This window comes from Pan troglodytes, chromosome 1, assembly GCF_028858775.2.
Source record: "Pan troglodytes isolate AG18354 chromosome 1, NHGRI_mPanTro3-v2.0_pri, whole genome shotgun sequence".
In the NCBI taxonomy this organism is placed as follows: Eukaryota; Metazoa; Chordata; class Mammalia; order Primates; family Hominidae; genus Pan; species Pan troglodytes.
This window is the reverse complement of record NC_072398.2, coordinates 191,234,875-191,247,879: the sequence shown is the minus strand read 5'-3', so window position 1 is coordinate 191,247,879 and position 13,005 is coordinate 191,234,875. Positions and strand designations below refer to the sequence as shown.

Sequence of the window (13,005 nt, the reverse complement as noted above, 5' to 3'; positions counted from 1 at the left end):
GGGGATTTTCTAGTAAAAAATGGAAAACCTGCTAGACAAATTCTTAAAAAGCTATAACACAGATAAATTTTTCTATCTTCACTCAGAGTTGATTGAAAAACCCATTTTATTAATTTCAAATTTAAAAAGGTTGTTTCACATGAAGCAACATACGTACAAATACTTAGGAAAAGTCTTAAACATAGGACAAATTTGTCAAAGACTCGTAAAAACCCCATCTCACAAATTCCAGAGATTAAAATTCTGTCCATGTATTTATTCATTGGAACCTACTCAAGTAACTTTCAAATGTCTCCTCAGTTAAAAAAATTCCATTAAAATATATTTACCAGAAAATTTATCAAGTATTTATGTCATATTTGGTTCAAATAAAAGGGTTTCACTTCTCCTGCAAAAATCAGAAGTTTGCTAAATCATGATGAACATTAACATTATTTGATCCATTTGTTTAGAATGAGTGTCCAGACCTCTGTGAAAACAATTCAGTCGTAAAAACATTATCATTTTTATTTCTTCTGGTAGTGTAAGACCGACATCTTTTTTTATTATTATTTTTGAGACAGAGTCTCGCTCTGTTGCCCAGGCTGGAGTGCAGTGGCATGATCTCAGCAACTCAACCCAGGAGGCTGAGAGTGCAACCTCTGCCTCCTGGGTTCAAGTGATTCTCCCACTTCAGCCTCCTGAGTAGCTGGTACTACAGGTGTGCACCACCACGCCTGGCTAATTTTTGTATTTTCAGTAGAGATGGAGTTTCACCATGTTGGCTGGCACTTCTTGAACTCCTGGCCTCAAATGATCCATCCGCCTTGGCCTCCCATGGTGATGGGATTACAGGCGTGAGCAGCATCTTTTGTTGTTTCTCTCAGTATTCCTCTTTGGGCTTCTTTTTTCTATGCAAATATCCATTTCCTTGCCTTTTATTGTTCCATAATTAATGCCCACCTCCATAATTTTGTATAGCAGTTGAAAGTTATTAATTTTTAAACAGCTTTATTGAGTTGTAATTTACCTATCATGAAGGGCATCCATTGTAAATGTATAATTCAATGATCTTTAGTAACTCTATAAATCACAATCCAGCTTTAGAACATTTTCATCATCTCAAAAAGTTTACTTGTTCCTGTTTGTAGTCAGTCCCTGCTCCCACCGCCAGCCCCAGGCAACTATTGATCTGCTTTCACCATCTATAGATTTGACTCTTTTTGGAAATTTTGTAAAAATGGAATCACACAATATGTGGTCTTTTGTGATTAGCTTCTTTCACTCAGCAACGTATTTTTGAAGTTCAGCCATGGTGTAGCATGTCCTTTTTAAATTTGCTGAGTAGCATTCCATTATGAGGATATTTTCTTTATGCACTCACCACTTGATGGACATTGCATTATTATCAGATTTTAGCTATTTATGAACAATTGTGCTATGAACATTTCATGGACAAGTCTGTGTGTGGACATATACTTTTATCTCTCTTGGGTAGATATCTAGGAGAGGAATTGCTGGGTCATAGTTAGAGTTAAAATTTTAGTAGGTGTCAAACTCTTTTCAAAGTAGTTGCACCATTTTATATTCCCATCAGCAGTGTATTTTCTTTTTTTGCTGAAGTGCAGTGGCAGGATCATGGCTCACTGCAGCCTCACCCTCCTGGACTTAATAGATCCTCCCACCTCAGCCTCCCAAGGAGCTGGGACCACAGAGCCACCACGCCTGGCTAATTTGTGTGTGTGTGTGTGTGTGTGTGTGTGTGTGTGTGTGTGTTTTGCAGAGACATGTCTTGCCATGTTGCCCAGGCGGGTCTCAAACTGCTGGGCTCAAGTAATCCGCCTGCCTTGACCTCCCAAAGTGCCAGGACTACAGATGTGAGTAGCATATTCATTTCGGTTTTAATATGCATATACCGAATGATTAAAGATGTTGAGCATCTTTTCATTTACTCATCAATTCTTTGTCTCTTCATCTCTCCTTGGGTGAAATGTCTACTCAAATTTTTTGACCATTTTTATTTTATTTTTATTTTTATTTATTTATTTCTGAAATGGAGTATTGCTCTGTCGCCTAAGCTGGAGTGCAGTGGTGTGATCTCGGTTCACTGTAACGTCCGCCTCCCGGGTTCAATCAATTCTCCTGCCTCAACCTCCCAAGTAGCTAGGATTACAGGCACCTGCAACCATGCCCAGCTAATTTTTGTGTTTTTAATAGAGATGGGATTTCACCATGTTGTCCAGGCTGGTCTCGAACTCCTGACCTCAGGTCAGCCACCCACATTGGCCTCCCAAAGTGCTGAGCTTACAGGCGTAAGCCACCGTGCCTGGCCACCCATTTTTAAATTAGATCATTTGTCTTCTTATTACTCAGTTGCAGGAGTACTTTTTATACTTATCTCTAGTAATATTTCCTATCTTAAAGCCTATTTTGTCTGATATTAATACAGCCAATTTAGCTTTCTTAGGATTCCTGTTCATGTGATACATCTTTTATCATCCTTTTACTTTCAACCTACTTCTGTCTTTGAATTTGATGTGTCTCTGATAGACAATATATAATTAAATCCTGCTTTTTAAAACATTTAGTCTAACAGTCTGTTTTTTCTGTCTAGTCTATTCACATTTAATGTATTTATTGGTATGGCTGGATTTATGACTGCCATTTTTCTATTTGTTTTCTATATTTATCCTGTCCTGTTTCTCTGCCCTTCCTTGACTGCCTTCTTTTGTGTTAAAACATTTTTTAAGTGTACTATATTAATGTATCTATTGACTTTTTTTTTTTTTTTGAGACAGATTCTCACTTTGTTGCCCAGGCTGGAGTGCTGTGGCACAATCTTGGCTCACTGCAACCTCCGCCTCCCAGGTTCAAGCGATTCTCGTGCCTTAGCCTTCCCAGTAGCTGAGATTACAGGTGTGGACCACTGTACCCAGCTAATTTTTGTATTTTTAGTAGAGACAGGATTTCTCTATGTGGAACACTCCTGTAATTCCAGCCACTAGGGAGGCTGAGGCAGGAGAATCGCTTGAACCTGGGAGGTGGAGGTTGTAGTGAGCCAAGATCACGCCACTGCGCTCCAGCCTGGGTGACAGAGCGAGACTCTGTCTCAAAAAACAAACAAACAAACAAACAAAAAAACCACACACACACACACACAAATAACAAAAAACACAGTTTGATGACAATGTGTTTAAATGTGGATTTCTTTATGTTTCTCTTACTTGGAGTTCCTTGGGTTTTTTAAATCTGTAGATGAATTTTCAAATTTGGAAAGTTTTTGTCCATTATTTCTTCAAGTATGTTTTCTTCCCCTTTCTCTCTTTTTTCTGAGACTTCCATAGACATCACACTTTGACATAGGTTTGTATGCTTCATGATATACCACAGATCTCTGAGGTTCTATTCCTTTTCTTTCATCTTTCTCTCTCTTCCTCAGATTAGATTATTTCTATTCTACTATCTTCAAGTTCACTGATTCTTTCTTCTGACATCTCAGGTCTGCTGCTGAGTTCATTTTGTGAATTTTTCATTTGTTATTGTACTTTTTGATTCTAGAATATCCATTTAATTCTTGTTTATAGCTTCTAGTTCTTTATTGAGATTTACTATTTGTTGAGTCTTTGACATTAATTTTTTTTATTTCTCTAAACATAGTTACTATAAATTTTGTAACATATTTATAATAGCTGTTTTGATGTCTTTGTTTGCTGAATGCAACACCTGGTCTTGAAAAATGACAATTTTCTATTGACGGGTTTTTTTTTCTGAGTATGAGTCACATCTTCCTGTTTCTTTGCATGTCTCATTATTTTTGTTGAAAACTGGATTTTAAAATAATATGCTGTAGTGACTCTGGATTCTGATTTTTCCCCTGAGGGTTGTTTTTATTGCAGGTTAGTTTTTTGTTTCGTTTTGAGACAGGGTCTCCTCTGTCAGCCAGGCTAGAGTGCATTGGCAGAATCACTATTCACTGCAGCCTTCAGCCCCCACCCCCAGGCCTCAAACAATCCTCCCACCTCAGCCTCCTGAAAACCTGGGACTATAGGTGCATGCCACCATGCCTGACTAATTTAATTTTTTTTTTGTAAAGATGGGGTCATGGGATGGGGGTGTGGCTCACTTCTTCAATGCCCCGCTGTTTAAACCTCTAGGGGAGCGTACAGACGGGGAGGCTGCGGGGATCCGACCCCACAGCAGTGTCTAGGGGTGAATGTTTACAGCTGAAGCCCCAGTGGGCTTGTGTTACAGGGTGCTCTTTTAGTTTGCCGTCTAGAGGTGGCATGTGTTAACCAGCTCAATTAGACCCTCTACCTTGTCGGAAGGACAGAGGGCTTTCCGTATCCTGGGGTTCTTGCCTTGGTGTACCGGAAGAATCTGATCACACGTGGGCTTGGAGAATGAGTGCAAGGTTTTATTGAGTGGAACTAGCTCTCAGCAGATGGGGAACCCAGAAGAGAGATGGTTTCCCCCCGGAGTCGGGCACTTAGAGAATCACACTCTGCATTGTTCTGCCAGTCGGTGGACTGTGGGCATACCAGTTCCTGTTGGTGCAGTGCTCTTGGCATCCAGCCACCCGTGTGTTCCTCTGCTGTTGTGTGCCTCTCTACCTTCAGCAGCCTCTGTGTTCTTCCACCGATCTGCTCCCCTCCATATCCAGCAGCTTGTGTGTTTGCCGGCTAGGGTCTCAGGGTTTTTATAGGCAGAGGATGGGGGCGTGGCAGGTCAGGGTGGTCTTCGGAAATGCAGCATTTGGGCAGGAAAACAAAAATGCTTGTCCTCACCCTCGTTCATGGGGGTGGAGCCCTAGCCAGGGACCACACCCTCCTCTACCCAGCACTTCCGTCCCCCCATTCCGTATCATTTAAAGGTGACTATGCTCGGGCAGGGCTCGGTGGCTCACGCCTGTAATCCCAGCACTTTGGGAGGCCGAGGCGGGTGGATCACGAGGTCAGGAGTTTGAGACCAGCCTGGCCAACAAGGTGAAACCCCATCTCTATTAAAAATACAAAACCTTAGCTGGGCGTGGTGGCGGGCGCCAGTAATCCCAGCTATTCGGGAGGCTGAGGCAGAATTGCTTGAACCCAGGAGGCAGAGGTTGCGGTGAGCAGAGATTGCGCCATTGCACTCCAGCCTGGGCGACAGAGCAAGACTCTGTCTCAAAAATAAATAAATAGATAAATAAATAAATAAATAAAAAGGGACTATGCTCTTCCTTTACCAGCATTTCCGTATCACCACTATGTTGCCCAGGCTTGTCTCAAACTTTTGGGCTCAAGTGATCCTCCCATCTCAGCCTCCTTACATGCTGGGATTACAGGCACGAGTCACTACACCTGGCTGATTTTATTTGTTTGTTTATTATTTGTTTCGCCTTTTAGAAACTTGGCTGGATTAAATTTGCAGAACCTGTCTCTCTTAGGGGTGTTTTAGAGTTGTTTGTCTCAAGTGTTTTTTGTTTTTTGTTTGTTTGTTTGTTTTCTAATTCTTCTTATTTTTAAAAAATCTTGGCTTCCTAGGGGGCACCCTTGTGTCTGAATATCTCAGTGGTAAACCAATGATTAGTCAGAGGTTTTACTCAAACACTTTGTGCCAGCAAGCCTTCCACTCTTTGCCTGTGAATCTGTGTGTGGGTTGAGGAGTGCTTTCAAAGTCTGGGCACTTTTCAAGTTTTCCCCAGGTTTTTCTTTCCAATGGGCTTTTCTGGTACTTCCTTTGTGTGGACAGTCTCCAGTCTGCCAGGAATGTATGCAGAGCTAAAGCCCTCTTGGGCCTTGCCTGTACATGTGTGGCGCAGCCTTCCAACCAGCCAGGGATGTGGGGAGAGCTCATCCAGTCCCTCTTCAGTTTTTTTGTTTCCGGGATCTCCTTGTTAAATTTCTAGCTTGGCTGCCTAGTGGGACTGCAACCTCAGGCTAGCAGAGCTATGGCTTTCCCAGTTCAATTCCCACTGAGCTTGATATTCTTATTGAGAATATTACTTGGCATATGTTTTTTGTTCTCTATTCTAAATCAAGTCAGCCCTTTCCAGCAGCAGCAAAGCTGCTGTTTTTCACAACCAGCTCTGCCCTGGTAGCATGGCTGTGCCATCCATACTGGACAGGGAGGGGAGAGGTGAGAGTACCAGGCAAAAACACCACAGATTCCCACTGTTCTTATCTGAAGTTCAGCAGTTTTTCATGAATAAACACTTCTCAATTTGTTGTGTGCATTGTCAATTTCTAGAGGCCTGAGATGTCTGTCTTTGACAATTCTGTCCAGTTTTATAGTTGTTTTTCATGAGAGAGTTTGTGAACTCTTCATTCCACCATCACTAGAAGTCCTGCCCAATCGACAATTCTTTTTATTGTGGCAAAATACACACAACACAAAACTTGCCATTGTAACCATTTTAAAGTGTGCAATTCAGTGGCATTTGGTACTTTCACAATGTTGTGCAACCCTCATCACTATCTAGTTCTAGAACCGACCCATTAGTCCCATCGATAGTTTTATTGCATAAATAGGAATTGACCCTTCTGGTCTTAAGGTTTGAAACTTAACATTTGTTTTATCTGAGTTTCTTCACCAGGAAATAACTTTCAGGCCTCTCAAAAAAAAAAAGTATCAAAGAATAAAAAGTCACCATATCACCACATTCCAACAATGAGATGCCAGACCCCTCATTCATCATGTTTGCTTCCTTGCCCCTCCCCAGTTTCTGTTTTCTTACACATCATTACATTTCTCCCCTGCTATATAAATCCTTAGTTTTAGTCAGTCAGGGAGTTGGATTTGATACTGAGTTCCCATCTTCTCAGCCGCAGCACCTGATTAAAGCCTTGTCCTTCGTTTTCTCAGTCATTGGCTTTCTGTGCTGTGAGCAGCAGGACCTAGACAGAACCCCTGGTGTTTCAGTAACAGTTCCAGAACATTTTGATCCCCCGAAAAGGAAACCCTGTGCTTAAGCAGTTATCGTAAATGGAATCACATAATACGTGGCCTTTTGTGTCTGGCTTCTTTCACTCAGTGTAATGTTTTCAAAGCTCATCCATGTTTTAACATGTATCAGTGCTTCATTTCTTTTTATGGCTGAATAACATTTCACTATATTGATATACCACATTTTAAAATCCATTCATTTGTTGATGGATGCTTGGGTTATTTCCATCTTTTGGCTATTGTGTATGGTGCTGCTATGAACATTTGTGTAGAAGTTGTTGTGTGAACATTTGTTTTCTGTTCTTTCAGGTATATATTTAGGTTGGAAATGCTGGTGCATATGGTAATTACATTTAACTTTTTGAGGTACAGCTAAACTATTTTCCACAGTGAAAAACATTGGCAACTAATGTATCTGATAAGAATCTAGTATCCAGAATATGTAAAGAACTTTTTCAACTCAACAATAGAAAGACAATCTTATTAATATACATGCAAAGGACTTGAATAAACATTTCTCCAAAGAAGATAAACAAATGGCCAACAAGTACATGACAAGATCAACATTGGTCATTAGGGAAATGCAAATCAAAATATCATTTAACATCCTCACTAGCAATGTATAAGCGTTCCAATTTCTCCACATCCTTGTCAACGCTTGTTATTTTTAATTTTTTAGGATAGCCAATCTAATGGATATGAAGTGGTATCTCATTGTGGTTTTGATTTGCATTTCCCTGATGACCAATGTTGATCTTGTCATGTACTTGTTGGCCATTTGTTTATCTTCTTCGGAGAAATGTTTATTCAAGTCCTTTGCATGTATATTAATAAGATTGTCTTTCTATTGTTGAGTTGAAAAAGTTCTTTACATATTCTGGATACTAGATTCTTATCAGATACATTAGTTGCCAATGTTTTCTCCCATTCTGTGGGTTATCTTTTCACTTTCTTAACAGTGTTGTCTGATGTATAACAGCTTTTAATTTTGATGATGTCTAATTTACCTATTTTTTTCTTTTGTTGCTGTGTTTTTGGCATCTTGTCTAGGAGACAATTGCCAAATCCATGTGACAATTGTAAAGCTTACTATTTTACTGTACATTTTTCAAGGCCAAGTCCCACCGTTTGCAAATATTTTGTCTTAGAAACTTCATCTAAAACTTCACCCTGGAAAAAAAGATGACTTGGAAAAGAAAAATCACATACAACCATATTCTCTTGCATTTTAAATCTATTGTTTAAATGCAATCTGTAGTAACACAAGGCTTAGAGACACAAACTGTGACCACAGTGATCTTGAAGGAACTCAAACTGTTCTGAATCAGTAAGAACTTGCCCTCTAAATAAGCATATGTAGCTCAGTCAAAGTATCTTAGAGACCAACTGCATAGTAAGATTCCCAAATTAATTTTTGTATAGAATACAGTGTTTATTAAGGATAAGTTATAAAATGTGCTAACTTGATTTATATTTAAGAGCATCCATAGCAATTATTTCAACTTAGAAACAGTTGAAAGATTTTTTTTCAGGAGTGTTTTGTGACTGATATTGTTCAGAGTTGCATGAGCATGATGATAATAAAAAGTGATTGACTTTTTTTTTTTTTTTTTTTGTTGAGACAGAGTCTCCCTCTATTGCCCAGGCTGGAGTGCAGTGGTGCAATCTTGGCTCACTGCAACCTCCACCTCCCAGGCTCAAGTGACTCTTGTGCCTCAGCCTCCTGAGTAGTTGGGATTACAGTCATGCACCACCATGCCTGGCTAATTTTTCTATTTTTCGTAGAGACAGAGTTTCATCATGTTGGCCAGGCTGGTCTCAAACTCTTGGCTTCAAGTGATCCACCCGCCTCAGCCTCCCAAAGTGCTGGGATTACAGGCATAAGCCACTGCACCTGGTTTTTTTTGTTTGTTTTTTGTTTGTTTGTTTGTTTTTTTCTGAGACAGGGTTTCACTCTATCACCCAGGCTGGAGTGATATGATCATGGCTCACTGCAGCCTTGACCTCCCAAGCTCAGGTGATCCTCCTACCTCAGCCTCCCAAGTAGCTGGGACCAAAGGTGTATGCCACCATGCCAAGCTAATTTTTTTGTATTTTTTGTAGAAACAGGATTTTCAACCTTGCCCAGGCTGGTCTTGAACTTCTGAGCTCAAGTGATCCACCTGCCTCAGCTTCCAAAGTGCTGGGATTACAGGCGTGAGCCCCCGTGCCCAGTCAAAAGTGACTGCCCTTTTAGTTGTTTTATTAGTGTTTTAAAATTCTGTCCAGACAACACACCTCTGTATTGTTTGCACCCAGAATGGGCTGCTTCTACTGCCTTTTAACATATCATTCCTTTCTTGGAAAAAGTGGTTCTTAAAGTATAGTCCCCAGACCAGCTGTTTCCACATCACCTGGGAACTTGTTAGAAGCGAGCATTCTTGGCTTCACTCAAGACTGACTGAATCAGCAACCCTGGAAGTAGCGCTTAGCAACCTGTGTTGTAACAAGCCCTCCAATGATTCTGATGCAGTTTCATATTTTAGGACCACTATCTTAGAATATGGAACCTGCCAGACCTAAGACACTAGAGTTTAGAGCACTGGTAAATGCAGCCCTATGAAGTTGTGGTGTAAGGCAGAAAAACAGCCCTAGATTTTGGCAGACTTGGACATCTGTCCCTCCTGCTATCAGTGAAGAAAAGTGTCACTGAGTGGCAGATAGAATGTTTTAGCTTCTAGTCCCTCAAACAGTCTCCACGATACAAACACTGACTCAGTTAAGAATCAAGGAAGACTCTTGGAGACTGCGGTTGCTAAGAGTGACGAACTTGAACTGGGTTTGTTCTTTTCTTTGGGAATCCTGCAGCTGTGCGGCATGTAGCACCTGTGCCACCACACTCACGCTCACTGCTCCTCCTTGTGCTGTTGCTCTGTATAAATACACCTCCGATGTTGGCAGCCCACGGCCTGTGATTCAGCCTCTGTAGCGGAGCCCAGGCACCCAATGTGCTAAGAATAGAATTTTCCATTTCAACTTTATTTGCAAGAAGGTTTTCTGTATTTCATTCATCAGGTATTAAAAGTCTACTAAATACCAAGGAATTGTGCAGTGGTATGGGATTACAGTGGTAAGCAAACTGACATGGTCCCGCTTTCAAAATGCTCTTTCTCTGGTTGGAGAGAAGGGGTTTTAAAAAGTAAATGTGTCCTCTAGTTTTGAATATTTTAAAAAATAAAATGTAAATGCAGCCAGGCACTGTGGCTTATGCTATGCCTGTAATCCCAGCACTCTGGGAGGCTGAGGTGGGAGGATCGCTTGAGCCCAGGAGTTTGAGACCAGCCTGGGCAATGTGGCAAAACCCCATCTCTACAAAAAAATAGAAAAATTAGCCAGGTGTGGTGGTGCACGCTAGTCAGTAGTCCCAGCTACTCGGGAGGCTGAGGCAGGAGGTTGAGTCCAGGAGGTTGAGGCTTGAGGCTGCTGCTGTGAGCCATGATCACACCACTGCACTCCAGCCTGGGTAACAGAGTGAGACTCTGTCTCAAAAAAATAAAAAGAAAATGCAAATACAAATTGTGCTAAGTGTGACTATGATGTCTAAATGCTCCCCTCAGAAATACAGGAGAATGATGCTTCCCACACTCCTATTCATTTCACCTACTTAAAGCTTTCTAAAGCGATTTCCAAACCTTAATGCCACATGAAAAGATACGAAGCCTTTCTGCTGCCTTCAGGGACCTACTTCTAGACTGGAGCTCATCACTGACATCATATGCTAATGTTTCTAGAGCATTTAATGAAAGAGGCATTATGGCATATAATAATTATAACTGTTTTGGTATTTACACCTTTTGATCCAGTCACTTCTGGGCATCCCTCCAAAGGGGATAATGTGGTCCTTAGAAAAAAGCTGTACTGCTAAAGATAGTTACTGGAGCTTTATATATTCAATCAACAAATTAAATACTCAGTTATTACTTTGCTAATGTGAGTAAATTGCTTGATCTCCCTGGGTGGCCTGGGTAAAATGGGGAGATAATCTCTATCTCAAGTTTGTGACAACTAAATATCTGTGGAAATATCTCCCTAGCACCAGGCTCAACGAAGAGTAGGTGTGCTCTGGATGGGCTCTTTTCACCTTCCCTTTCTAATTATGTTGCATGTTATTATACATATGATGAGAATCTATGCAGTTTTTCTGTTTGTTTGGATGTTTTTTTGAGATGGAGTCTTACTCTATCACCCAGGCTGGAGTGCAGTAGTGCCATCTTGGCTTGCTGCAACCTCTGGCTCCCGAGTTCAAGTGATTCTCCCGCCCCAGCCTCCCGAGTAGCTGGGACTACACATGCACACCACCACGTCCAGCTAATTTTCGTGTTTTTAGTAGAGACAGAGGTTCACCATGTTGGCCAGGCTGGTCTTGAACTCCTGACCCCAGGCAATCCGCCCACCTCGGCCTCCCAAATTGCTTGGATTATAGGTGTGAGCCACCACACTCAGCTTCATAGTTAGTTTTTTGAGTTAGAATTTCACTCTGCCACCCAGACTGGAGTGCGGTGGTACAATTTCGGCTCACTGCAACCTCCGCCTCCTGAGTTAAAGTGATTCTCCTGCCTCAGCATCCTGAGTAGCTGAGGCTACAGACAGACACCGCCACACCTGGCTAATTTTTGTGTTTTTAGTAGAGGCAGAGTTTTGCCATATTGGCCAGGCTGGTCTCACACTCCTGAGCTCAAGAAATTCACCCGCCTCAGTCTTCCAAAGTGCTGGAATTACAGGCGTGAGGCACTGAGCGCGATGGAGAATCTATATAGTTTTATATCACCACCACTCCCCTCAAAATGCGCTGAATTTGGTCAAAAACCGTTACTTCTCCCCTTCCCCTGGATTCTGAATGGTAGCATTCAGGTGTCGAGTGGTTGGAGTGTCCTAACTTTGACCACCATCGAGTGCTGTCCTTTCCTTGGGTGCTAACCCACTGCTTCTCCTGGTTCCCAGGCACCCCAGCCTGCTGTCCATGTGCAGGCCAGGAACCCCTGACTGCCTCCATGCTGGCGGCAGCACTTTCCCAAGAACAGAAGCAGGTGCTGAGTGAGTGACCCACGCGCCTACGAAAGAAGAGAGGGCCAGAAGCTGGTGCTGACGCAGACACCAAGGTTACTGAGATTCCGTTTGGTTTTTTATGAACTATCTTCCCCACAGGAGACGTTTGTTCCTGCTTATCCAAACAATGCATTCAAACTTGGCTGTAAAGATTGTAGGAAGAGATGCACAGGGCAAGGTGGGAATGGAGAGGGGCTGGTGAGCTTCCATGCCCTCTCTAGGCATGCTGTGTTCCAAGCACATCAATGTATTCACCAACCTGGAAACTCCCCAAATCGCATTTAGAGTGTTTATATGAGGTTTCATTACCTAGGCATGGCTGATTAAACCACTGGGTGTTGGTGATTGAACCCAATTTCCAACCCCCTCCTCTCCTCAGAGGTTGGAGGCGGGAGCTGGAAGTCCCAACCCTCTAATCACATGGTTGGTTTCTCTGATGACCAACCCCCATCCTGAAGCGAGCTAGGGGTTCTACCTTGAGTCATCTGCTTAGCACAAACTTAGGCAGGGTCAAAATGGGCTCATTATGAATAACAAAAGACACAGCACTCAGGATATTCCAATGATTTTAGAAGCTCTGTGCCAGGAACTAGGACAAAGACCAAGTATCTATTTTTTATTATACCACACCACATAAAGGACGCCTGGTCAGATTCTTCCTGAGAGTGACCTTTTGTTTTGGAATAGTGATGGGTACACAAAGAGCTCTCCTAATCAGATCTCACAGCCTCATTCCTATAAGCATCAACTCCCTGGTTTGGCATGAGGTTGGTAAGGTCAGCTGTGTGCGCAGCCACTGCTTAGCTCTGGGAATACAATGGGTACAGGCCGTGGTGTCAAATACCTTCATCTACTGGGAGAGAGAGACATACCTGACTATAGTTATAGGGTGTATTCCAATTGACTTCTGAACTTGGGGACTATGGACTCTGTCTATAGGGGATTTGGGTGAGTGAAGCTTAACTAGGACCTCTGACAAGGACTGGTGGGTGCCTCCAGATGGAGAAAAGAAAGAACTCA

General features: G+C 42.1%; 1 non-coding gene across 1 annotated transcript; it reads right to left on the bottom strand.

Annotated features, from left to right (window-relative positions):
- LOC112207107 (U7 small nuclear RNA) lies at positions 1–62 on the bottom strand. The gene has a single exon (XR_002941578.1). It is a non-coding gene; the product is annotated as a U7 small nuclear RNA (small nuclear RNA).
- Between the last annotated feature and the right edge of the window lie 12,943 nt (positions 63–13,005).